Here is a 13,367-nt window from a genome sequence, read left to right on the forward strand (position 1 = left end):
TACTTCCGTGAGTTTACTTTAGGCCATCGGGAATGTGACAGACTCGTTGGCCCACCTCGCATTTGTCTACCTTGACCTTACTGGAAATACTATTGGATCACTAAGACCCAAAAGCATTTGAGAGCCAATTAAGGTCCCTTTATATGGAATTGGACCATAGGAGGCCCAATAACACATAAGCGTTATCCCTTTGGACCTAAAGATCATGATAATGGACTTGCAAGGTCCAACAAGCATGATTTGAAACTTCTAAGCCCAAAGTTTGAATAATTACTCATCTTAGGTTTCGCATATCTATTGGACGGTTCGATTTTTACGGTTGTTGTATTGGTATCGATTCGAGACCGATCGATTCGTTTGTAACGATATTTGGAGTTAAACGTGTATTCGTCTTTTGATTTTTTTGGCAGTCATGGTTTTTGCATTTTGATTAGATGAAACAATTTGTTTAAAAGTAGAGGTTTGCCCCTTTTTACCTTTCTTTTTATAAAAATAACAAATTTAGTCCTTTATATAAAAGAAAGGACATTTTTAATCCTTTAAACTTTTTCTTGACGCCTTTTGCATCATAAATTTGTTGAAATGATGGGTTTAACTCAAAATTTACTTTGTTAACTGTTTTAGTCCTTTTAGGATAGAAATTTTCTCTTTAGAACCCAAGTTTTCACAATTTTTACAGTTTTGGCCCGAAATCCAAAAACTTTACATTTTTGATCCTTTTTGGGAATAAAAAGCATTTTTGACCCTTGAAATAGTTTTATTACACTTATTATCCCCTGATTTGCAAAAAGTTTCATTTCAGCCCTTTAAATGGCATTTTTCGCAATTTTTTGGCTTATTGGGCCGAAAAGCCTAAAATTAGCCCATTAAGCCAAAAATTTACATTTTTAGTCCCTTTAAAACTTGAATATTTAGAAAAATAATTATTGAAACTGTTTTGACTATTTTGACCCTTAAGAAATCGTGAATTGGCAACTTTTAACCCAAGTTTGGTATTTTTGACAATTTAAGCCCAAAAATGGGTTTTATGTTGGAAATATGTTCATCATAATCTTATAAGTTATCATTCTTGACTAGTTAAGTGTAACATAACTTAAATCATGTTTGTTTCCTTTCCCATGTTCTAGATCTCGAGTTTCACCCCCTTGATGGTTACATGTTCATCATAAAAACACATAAAAACACACATACATTCATGAAATCACACATAGCATACACATACATATAGCTCTACACATTTTTCTTGTATTATCCCCCATAAAACACATAAAAACCGAAAAGAGAGGGGTATGAAGCTGACTTTGAGTTGTAGTTTCGGTTTTGAAGAGAGAAAATGAAGAAATTTTCATTCCTAGCAAGTCCTCTAGGTAAATCTCGAACTTAGATGATTTATAAGAGAGTGATCATGATTTTGTATGATATGAAGGGGGATTTTTTGGTAAAATGAAGAAGATATGTTATGAATCAAATAAATAACTTACCAAAGATGTGAACTGCTTGATGAAAATCCTTAAATTTCAAGCCAAAATTTCGAGATCTTCAAAGGAGAAGAAGATGATCTTGAGAGTGGTTTAGAGAGAATTTTTGGTGAAGTGTGTGTATGTTTGTGTTGTGTTCGGCCGAGAGAAGAAAAGAGAGGGAAAGAGAGAGAGTTGAGGTGACTTGTCTAGATACATGTTAGTCCATGCATGGATGCATGGTGTGCAATAAGGTGGTGGCACCTCCTAAAGTCAACCCTTACTCCTTTGTTTTGTGGTTTGGACCGAGAGAGAGAGAGAGAGAGGAGAAGGAGAAAGAAAAATTAGGCCTTGAGTGCTTAAGCCCATATTATGACTTAATTTGATCATCTTTGGCCCGAAATAAATCGAGGAACGATTTTTATGATCCATTAGGGCTAATTAGATTTGTTATGGTCCAATAAGGCCCATTAAAGTATTTTATTTCATTCTAGGCCCAATATGGCCCAAAATGTTAAAATAAATGAAAGTGGGTCCAATTAGATCCCATTTAAGAGTTCTAACCCCAAGATAGTCAAATTGGAAACTTATTGGTCCATTAGGCCCAATAAGGAAATCCTAGTCCAAAATAGACTTAAACCGGGATTTTTAGGGCTTCCAACTTTTTGTTGACTATTTGATGTGCTCTTATAAAGTGTTTGATGGAAGTTTTGTTGTTATTGAATAAGCATCATACATGCTTTCACATTGTTGGTTCACATTTGTTGTCATTGTTCAATGTTTACAAGGCACCAAATTCCTAGTTGTGACATCATCCCCCCGTTAGAGGGAATTTCGTCCCGAAATTCGTTTGAAAGCTAGATTTGAGAATGCGAGAATAGGTGAGGTATGTAGCTCCGGGAGGGAGTGTGGGTCCTCTGAAAGGAAAGCAGTAGTGTAAATGGATGATCGAAATCACTTCATTTATTAATAGTGAGCACTGAGATTGTACCAGATGTATGAAAGCACATACAGGTTGGATGTCCGTTGAGGTTGTGGCATGGTTAGCATGGATGTTGAGTCAGAGGAACTCAGAAGTGATGCAAGGGTTGATCCTTGGGTTCCGAATTATGGTTGTGGTCATGTGTAACATCTCGAGTTCTGGAGTGCAATTTCAGGGTTCAAAGTGTGAATGTGAAAGGGCAACTCGGCGAGTCCATGGGTGGACTCGGCGAGTAGGGTCTCTATTCTGGTCGCGTGTTAAGTGGCCAACTCGGCGAGTCGGCGGCTGGACTCGGCGAGTTGGTGTTGTGTGGAGAAAACCCTAATTTCGGAGGATGAGCCCTATATAAAGGACATTATACCCTCTCCCCAGCCTCTTTACCCTCTCTTGAAGTCCAGAAAACCCTAATGCGCGTTTGTGAGTGATTTTAGAGCATTTGAACCTTGGAGAAGAGATTTTGGAAGAGATCTTGGAGAGTTAAGAGGCTTGGAGCAAGGGGCTTTGCAAGGATTCGTATTTCTCTTCTGTTGGAGCTTTCTTTTGAGGTATTATTTCGTTGCTTGGGCTGTTATTCATCTAGATTCATCATTTTGGAGTATTTGGAAAGAATAGCTTGTGGTATTTTGAGTTTGGAGGTTAGATATGAGGTTGCTACCTCAGATCTGGAATGGAGAAGGTTTAGAGTGCATTAAAGTCTCTGTTCTTTAGTGATTGGTGAAGCCATCTTGTCCCAAACCCTAACCCTAGAGTGTTATATGCTTAGATCTCTTTGGATTCACGTAAAGTTTGCCACTTTACGTGATGGATGGGTTGTAGAAGGGTAGATCTATGGTTTAGATCATCTGCATGGCCTGGAAAGCTTATGTATGGATTAAGATCTAGGGGTACTCGACGAGTCACAAGGGTGTACTCGGCGAGTTGCTTGAAGATGGGCAGGAACTCGACGATTTGGAAGAACAACTCGGCGAGTTGGTTGAAGATAGCCTTGGACTCGGCGAGTCTGTGCTTGGACTCGGCGATTCTGGTCGTGAGGTCCTAACCTTCTTCTGGTTGAGCCGTGAATCGGTGAGTCAAGGGAGGACTCGGTGAGTTGAGTGCGAGGGGACTTAGAGTTGTGGGACTCGGCGAGTCTTGGGGTGACTCGGTGAGTTGAGTCATGGATTGGGAAAGTTATGAACATGGGGAATAGACGAGTCATCGGGTTGACTCGGCGAGTAGAGTTAGTCAGGAGGATGACTTTGACTTTGACTTTGACCAAGGGTTGACCGGTTGACTTCCAGGGGAATTTTTGTAATTGTTGGCATTTGTTTTGAGTTCAGTGTTTTGGTGTTTGGCTAGTGGTGGAGATCGTGTTAGTGGTCGGAGTAGCTTGGTCTTATCTCTTCAGCCAGCAGTTGCAGGTGAGTTATCCTCACTATATCAATAGGGTCTAAGGCACCAAGACCGGCCCTTTATCGGATTGTAATCTGGGTATCGTTGTTATGTTGTTGCTATGCTATGTTTGCATCCTGGTAGTTAGGATGATATATGTTAAAGACCTGGTAAAGGTCGGTATCCTGGTATATAGGATGATGCTATGCTAGTGACTGGTTAGGTCGGTATCCTGGTTAGGATGATGTTACGTTATGTGATCTGCTAGATCGGCTTGATTGAATGTGAATTGTTATATGATTGAATGTTTATGTGCACATGGTTGTTGGACTGGGGTTAGGTTGAGGCGGGTCCTGCTTTGTGCTGTAGGCCAACATACCCAGGGCGGACCCGTTATCCCGAAGGCCCAGCGAGCGGTCCGGATAGGCTGCAGGCCCCAAGAGGGCGGACCAGACGTGCCGAGGCTCGGAGAGTGGACCAGGCCGACTGAAGGCCCAGTGCGGGCGGACCAGTCATACTGTGGACTCAGAGAGTGGACCAGGTGGATTGAAGGCCCGGTGTGGGCGGACCAATCACACTGTAGACTCGATGTATATGGCTAGACTCGGAGGGTGGACCAGGTGGACTGTTGGCCGGTGCGACGGACCAGTCACACAGTAGACCCGAAGTGCATGGCTGTTCTGTATCGGTTATATGATATGGTTATGTTTGTATGTGGTTGGTATTTTGGGGGTATCTCACTAAGCTTTCGGGCTTACAATTGTGGTTTAATGTTTTTCAGGTTCTTCAGGAGACCGTGGCAAGGCAAATGTCACAACTGTAAATTTTGAGCCATGTAATCTATACATTCAAGTTAATGTGAATCAAAAACTTCAATCAAATGCAACATGCTAGAACTACAAATAGTCATCGAACAATTGGAGACCCTAGAAGTTCTTGTTAAGTCTAATTTAGGCTAGAACTTCCTTATTGGATCCAAATGGGCCAATAAGCTTCCAATTAGACTATCATGGGCTTAGAACCCTAATTGGACTCTAATTGGACCCACTCTTATTTATTTTAACATTTTAGGTTATGTTGGATCTATAATGAAATGAATTGAAAGCTTTGGGCCATGAATAACCTAAACTAGTCCAATAAAAATATAAAAATCATACTACATTCTTTTAAGCATAAAACACACTCTAACTAACTCAAACTTTGGGCTTAAGGGAAAAAGCCCAAATTTTTCTTTTCCCTTTTTAAAAATCTCGGCCCAAAGGCCCAAACTCAAGAGGATAAGAAGAGAAGTTGACTTTGGTTGCCACCTCACTATTACCCATAGGACTTCCATGCATTACTTCCCATGCTTCCATGCATATCACTTCAAGATCACATCTCTTCTTCTCTCCTCTCTCACTCTCGGCCATACACACCTACACACACCAAAAATCTCTTAAACACTCTCTAGATCACTCAAGAACATCTCTCCCTCTCCACTCAAAAATCTCGAGTTCTAGGAAGCATCCAAGAAGAAATCTCCACAAAATTCTTCATCTAAGGTAAGATTATGCATAGATCTATGGTTTAAATTCTTTTGTTATCAAAATCCTTTCCTAATCCATGCAAAAATCGTGATCTTACACCCTAGAACCATCTCAAAACTCAAGATCTTCATCAAAGGGAGCCAAGGCCAAAAACACTTCATTTTTCTTCCATCTTTTCTTCCAAAAACCGAGTCAACACCCCAAGGTGAGATTCATACCCCTATTTTCTGTTTTTATGAGTTTTGTGGGGGGGGGGGGGGGGGGGAATACAAGTGAAAGTGTAGATCTATATGTGTTTGTATGCCTTGTATGATTTCCATGCTTATATGTATGCTTTTATGTGTTTTAATGTTAGATCTAGCCATTAAACCCCTCAAAACCGAGATATAACTTATGTTTTATGAATTTAGCTTCAAATATATTTCTACATATAAAGTGATACAAGAAAAATAGCTAAGTGGTTAGTGACAATTTTCTTTAAGCTAAAAACACACATTTTGGGCCAAAAATGTGAAAAATACAAAATTAAGGGCCCAAATTGACATTTCACAGATTCTGATGGATGAAATGTGCCAAAACAGTTTCCATAAAACTATTTCTGGAATTATATTCAATTAGAGGATTAAAAACATAAATTTCAAGCTTATTGGGCTAAAAATGAAATTTTCGGCCCAAGGAGGCCCATTATGCGAATTTTTCTGTTTTGAAGGGCCAAAACTGTGAATTTCTGTAAAACAGTGGACTATAAGTGTCCCAAATCCTTTTCAAAGGTTTAAAATGCTTTTTAAATTTAAAAAGGACCAAAGTTGCAAAAACTTTCCAATTTGGGCCAAAATTGTCAAAATTGCGAGAAGAAGGGCTAAAACCGAGAAAAACTGCATTTTCAAGGACTTAAACTGTTTTCTATGAAAAATATGCTGGAAAATATTAATTTCAATAATTTTTGGTGTTAAAATGTCAAGAAAAATAGTTTAAGGACCAAACCGGGAAATATTACAATAAAAGGGTTGAAAATGTAAATTTTACAAATAATGAGGGGCTGAAAACAGAAATATTTCAAGGCTAATTCAATATGTACAATTTGATCAAATAATGACACCTCGACTATCAACGAAATACAACTCATTACAATACCAAAAGTCGTTGTTAAACGAATTGGCTCGGTCTCGAGCCAATGGAAATCTACAACTACTAACTTTTCGACACTACGAATCATACAAATAACGTTGGTAATACATATACATACGAGTGTGCACAGACGTCTACGCACCATCTTCGGGCCCCAAAAGTGTAAAATCTTGCTTGTTGGGCCTAGCTAGCCCAATGACCTGATCTTAAGGCCCGAAGACACATATTTTCTACGAAGTGTTGAGTTTCACCGACTTGGCACAACGTAGAGTGACTTTCAATGGCTTGTACCACTGGTCCCCAAGGGTCCATGGTATTGCTAGAAGAGTCTGCATATTTTACGAGGCGGGTCGGGGACCCCTCGCACGCATATTTTCCCCAACCGGTTAATGGAGTCATCGGGGTCTTCGTGACCTCTTTCTCTTCGGATGTGGGACTACACCTTGTCCGGGCGATTGGATAACGCGATTAGTACTGACGACGCCTTCGGGAATCGTTGGTATATCTACAAACTGGGCGTTTGCGTAACGCGGGTTTGTAGTAAATAATCGTGCTCGAGAACCTTCCAACGTCGCCTGGGACTGACACTGCTATCTTCGTAATGGTTTCAACGCAACTTAATGGATTCCAAAGGAACTAGGGGAACATCGGGTTTCCCTAGGGTTTTCTATACATACAGATTTGAAATGCATACATCTTCAATGAACATTTTTTTTACAAGTATAGAAACAAACAAGCATACCTATGGATCTTCACAAACGTTTTCAAAAGCTTTTCTTTTCAGAAAATATCGGATTTTCTGGTGGTCTTTCAAGCAATACAAACATTCGATTTCAAACACTACTTATGAACTCACCAACATTTCATATGTTGACGATTTTCCAAAATACTTGTATTCTCAGGGAACCAGTGAATCAAGGGAAATCATATTCAGTGACGGTTGCAGTTTATTTTTGAATGAATGGAACAAATTAATTTTTTGGGAATGTAATGTCTTAAACAATGTATGACATGTAAACACTACTGGTTGTACTATGTAATGAATGGTGACGAATGTTGTTATGTTTCATATATATTCAATGTTATGGTATGCAATTGAGTCACGACAGCCCCCGGACGTTTCCGCCGTCTGGTTCGGGGGTGTGACAGGTTGGTATCAGAGCTTTGTTTATAGTGAACTAGCATGTCGAGCCATACATTGATATGCAACTATAAACCAAAAAGAAGGACTAACATAACTCTGAACAAAACAAATAAATAAAATACACTTGCTTGCATTAGGAGTAAGGACCTAACGCTGAATCAAACACCATAATGCTGGTATCTCGGTTAACTCGGGACTGTTCTTAGTGATACCAAGGAGTGAATGTAGCCTGATCAACTACATTCTCTCCAAGGTAAAACTAACACATGTCTTGATGAGATCGGAATAGCCAGGGAACCTAAAAATTATACCCTTTATCACCCAAACAAAGAATGTTTGCTTAGTCTGTACAATAGTCATAGTACCCTAGGAATAATGTAGCATAATTACGTACTCGCGCAGACAGCATGGCTGGTTTTCATCACCCGGGAGACCCCTACTTCCCTAATCAGGGAAACAACGGGTGGCTAGAGGAGGAGGAGGAGCCTGAGGAGGAGCAGCCGGGTATCCAGTTTCATCAGGCCTTAGTACACGGGATGCTGGTGGATGAACCGGGAGAGAATCCAGGAGAAGCACACGACGTCGAACCCGACGAATATATAGACACCGACTACGAATTTGGAGAGGTCGATGATGACGACGAGGAGGGTCACGTCGGGGGCCAGGACCCCATCCCGCCATGCGAGGACGAGGCACAACCAGATCACCCCGCTCCACCAGTGAACCCCCCAAGGGAGAACCGTTCCCTCGAAGCTGAGATCGCCGCACTGCGACAACAGCTGTATACTATGGAGGCTCGGGCAGTGAGAGCAGAGCACGAGAGGGATGAAGTTATAGGAGACATGGCAGAGATGGCGCAGCTGCTGGCGCAACATTTCGGCATATGACTTCGGCACCACCTCCTGACGCAACTCATCGCGGTTAGGGATAGACCTATCGTAGTAGGATATTAGTAACTATGTTATGTACTCCGGCTCTATGTTTAAGTGACTACACTACTCATGGAGCCGTTATGCTGTCGGATTAGTGTTACTTATGTATGCTCCTACGAGCAAAATTTTCTTGTACTAAACACGGATAATATTAATAAACTTTTGTGTGTCTTGCTATGATATTCTCAGTTGTTATATGTTGAGGCGTTATGATTGTATGCTTGATGATAGTAATGTTTAGGTTCGTACCCTACACCTAGTTAGTAGGATCATCACCTCACCGAAACCACGTACACTCAACATCTTTCCGTTTCATGACAGAAAGATGCCTCGCCCAGCTACTCGCGGAAATCCCGAACCAACCCCGCCCGAAGTTGACTCCACTGCTTTCCAGGCAGCCGTGTCTGCTGCGGTCACGGCAGCTATGGCACAACTTCACCGAGGAAACAATGGAGGAGGCAATGGTCAAGGCTCCGGAAGTTCGAACAACGGGACGAACCAAGGGCTCACTAAAACGTGCACCTACAAGGATTTTGCGAACGCTAAACCCCGAACTTTCAACGGCACTGGGGGAGTGATCGCTCTAAAGCGATGGATTGAGAAGGTAGAATCGGTGTTCGAGATATGCGAGTGCCCCGAGCAGATGAAGGTGAAGTTCGCGGCCTGCACTTTTGTGGACCAAGCACTCACTTGGTGGAATGGTCACATAGAAGCTATGACACTCCCTGTTGCCAACTCTATACCCTGGACAGAAATGAAAGAGATGTTGACGGCTGAGTACTGCCCCGAGGTGAAATACAGAAGATGGAGCAGGAGCTGTGGAATCTCACGGTGCAGAATGGGAACATCGATGCTTACATATCGAGATTCAGCGAACTATCCCTGTTGTGCCCGGGTATGATTACATCAGAGGGAAAGAAGATTGAACGATTCATCTGGGGACTGACATCCCCCATTCAAGGGAATGTGATAGCTGCGAACCCTGAAACGTTTGACAGTGCAAAGAGATTGGCAAAGAGGCTATATGATCATAACCACAAAAAGGGCGAGAAACCGGTAGAGACCGAGAAGAAGAAGGAGAGTGATGGTAAGAAGGGATGGAACCACAAAAGAAAGGGGCGTCAGGGCCCCGAGACCTCAAAAAGGCAACAAACAGTGGCAGTTAACGCTGTTACTGCGCCGGTTCCAGTCACCTCACATGCTCCAGCCTCAGCTGCTTCAAATGCTTCAAGGCCCTATTCTGGTAGCGCTCCCAAGTGCAATAAGTGCAGTTTCCACCATCATGGAGAATGTAAGGAGTTCCATTGCACCAGTTGCAACCGAAGGGGACACACTGCAAAGTTCTGCAGGACTTATCCTTCTCAGAACCAGAGTCAGGGAAACAACCAGAACAACAACAACAACCACCGCAACATCAACAACACCAATGCCGGCGGCAACAACGCAGGGCCTAGCCACACCTGTTTCGGGTGTGGAAGGACGGGACATTTCCATCGAGATTGCCCTAACAACAACAACAACTCAGGAAACAGAGGAGCAGGAAGAATGCTGACTATGGGTCAGAGTGATGCAGTTCAAGATCCCGCAGTTGTGACCGGTACGTTTCTCCTAAACCACACTTATGCATGCATCTTATTTGATACCGGAGCGGAGCGAAGTTTCGTAAGCGAAAAGTTTAAACATTTACTAAAACAACAACCCCAGAAGCTAAATGAAACCTATACGGTGGAAATGGCCAATGGGAAAACCGAATCCACTAGGGAGATCTACATCGGATGTACCCTAACCCTTAACCAGCACGTCTTTCGAATAGACCTAATGCCAGTATCAATTAGGAGTTTTGATGTGATTATCGGCATGGATTGGTTAAGCCCCCACCATGCTGAGATTATGTGCCACGAGAAGGCCGTTCGCCTTCGTCTCCCAAATCACGAAACCCTAGTAATCTACGGAGACAAACCCAGTACGAATCTCCGCCTCATCTCGTGCATCAAAGCGCAAAAACACTTGCGAAAGAACAATTTGGCGTTCTTGGCTCACATAGTGGACAAGACCAAAGAAGAAACTAACATCCAAGACATTCCGGTAGCGTGTGAATTTCCGGACGTATTTCCCGAAGATCTTCCAGGAGTACCCCCAGAGAGACAGGTTGAATTCCGAATCGACCTCGTTCCAGGAGCAACTCCCCTCGCTAAATCACCATATCGGTTGGCACCTGCTGAAATGCAGGAATTATCCAGCCAACTCAGTGAGCTTCTGGACAAGGGATTTATCCGACCTAGCTACTCGCCATGGGGAGCTCCGGTGCTCTTTGTCAAAAAGAAGGATGGATCTTTCAGAATGTGCATCGATTACAGAGAGTTAAACAAACTCACTGTCAAAAACCGCTACCCACTCCCGCGAATCGATGATCTATTCGACCAGCTCCAAGGAGCTAGCTATTTTTCTAAAATAGACTTACGGTCCGGATACCACCAACTCAAAGTCCGAGAAGAGGATATTCCAAAAACCGCTTTTCGAACCCGCTATGGACATTATGAATTCGTCGTAATGCCCTTCGGTCTAACAAATGCACCTGCCGCATTTATGGACCTAATGAATCGAATCTGTCGACCGTTCCTGGACAACTTCGTCATTGTGTTTATCGATGACATCCTCGTCTATTCTCGAAGCAAAGAGGAGCATGGCCGTCATCTCCGACAAATTTTAGAGACTCTGCGCACGGAAAAGCTTTACGCCAAACTCTCCAAGTGCGAGTTCTGGCTTCGGAGTGTGAATTTCTTAGGCCACGTAGTTAGCCAAGATGGAATTCATGTGGATCCCTCTAAGGTCAAAGCTGTGGAAGGATGGGCAACTCCGACTACGCCCATAGAAATTCGTCAGTTCTTAGGCCTAGCAGGGTACTATAGGAGATTCATCCAAAACTTCTCTAAGATCGCCAAGCCGCTTACCTTGCTTACGCAAAAGGGCGTGCCATTCAAGTGGACAGACCGACAAGAGATTGCGTTTCGAACCTTGAAGCAAGCTCTTTGCAGCGCTCCTGTACTATCTCTACCTGAAGGAACGGAAGATTTTGTAGTTTACTGTGACGCGTCAAATCAAGGCTTAGGTTGCGTTCTCATGCAACATGGAAGAGTGATAGCATATGCGTCCCGTCAACTAAAGACGCACGAAGTAAATTACACGACCCATGACCTAGAACTGGGAGCCGTGGTCTTCGCCCTAAAAATTTGGAGGCACTACCTGTACGGTACTAAGTGCACCATCTTCACAGACCACAAGAGCCTCCAGCACATCTTGAATCAGAAGGAGCTGAACATGAGACAACGAAGATGGGTGGAGTTGTTAAACGACTACGAATGCGAGATCAAGTACCATCCAGGCAAGGCCAACGTGGTAGCTGACGCATTAAGTCGGAAGGAATACACAAACCGCCATACGAAGACGCACTCGATAACCATTCAGTCTCATCTGACCACTCAAATTGCATCAGTCCAGGCAGAGGCTATGAAAGCGGAAAATAGAATTAGCGAGGCATTGCGCGGAATGGAGAAGAACCTAGAAGTCAAAGAGAATGGGGTATACTACTTCATGAACCGTATTTGGGTTCCAAAAATCGGAGGATTCAGAGAGACCGTTATGAAGGAAGCCCACAAGACACGATACTCCATTCATCCTGGTTCGGACAAGATGTATTTGGACATTAAGCAGCACTATTGGTGGCCTAACATGAAGGCGGAAATCGCAACTTATGTTAGTAAGTGCCTTACGTGTGCCAAAGTGAAAGTGGAGTACCAGAAACCTTCCGGATTGTTACAACAACCGGCAATCCCTGAGTGGAAATGGGAGGGGATTTCTATGGACTTCGTGACCAAGCTGCCCAAGACGTCGGACGGATTGGACACCATATGGGTAATAATCGACCGACTGACGAAATCTGCCCATTTCCTGCCAATCAAAGAGTCCTATAAGATGGAGAGGCTGACGCGTTTGTACCTACGAGAGATTGTAAGATTTCATGGAGTGCCAAAATCTATCATCTCGGATAGGGACAGTAGGTTCACGTCACGCTTTTGGCAGTCGCTCCACAAGGCCATGGGAACTCATCTTGATATGAGCACCGCGTATCACCCACAAACGGACGGTCAAAGCGAGCGAACCATTCAGACGCTTGAAGACATGCTTCGTGCATGCGTGATAGACTTCGGAAAGTCTTGGGATACCCACCTACCGTTGATCGAGTTTTCATATAACAATAGTTATCATTCGAGCATTAAGGTGGCCCCTTTCGAAGCACTGTACGGGCGTAAATGTAGATCACCGTTATGTTGGGCTGAAGTAGGTGACACCCAGCTAGCAAGAACACATACGTCGGATAGGGCAATGACAGGACCGGAAATCATTCGCGAGACCACAGAAAAGATTGTCCAGATCAAAGCTCGATTACAGGCATCGCGTGACCGGCAAAAGAGCTACGCTGATAAACGGCGAAAGCCCTTAGAGTTCCAGGTCGGTGATCGAGTATTGTTGAAGGTCTCACCCTGGAAAGGAGTTATACGTTTCGGAAAACGAGGAAAGCTAAACCCACGGTACATTGGACCTTTCGAAATCGTCGCCCGAATAGGTCCGGTAGCCTACAGACTACAACTACCCACGGAGCTAAACGGTGTACACCCCGTGTTTCATGTTTCTAATCTGAAAAAGTGCCTATCAGATGAAACTCTCGTCATTCCTCTTGACGAAATCGAAATCAATGAGAATCTCCTGTTCGTCGAAGAACCAATCGAAATCATGGACAGGGAGGTGAAGCGTACTAAACAAAGTCGC

This window comes from Lactuca sativa, chromosome 3, assembly GCF_002870075.4.
Source record: "Lactuca sativa cultivar Salinas chromosome 3, Lsat_Salinas_v11, whole genome shotgun sequence".
NCBI lineage: Eukaryota > Viridiplantae > Streptophyta > Magnoliopsida > Asterales > Asteraceae > Lactuca > Lactuca sativa.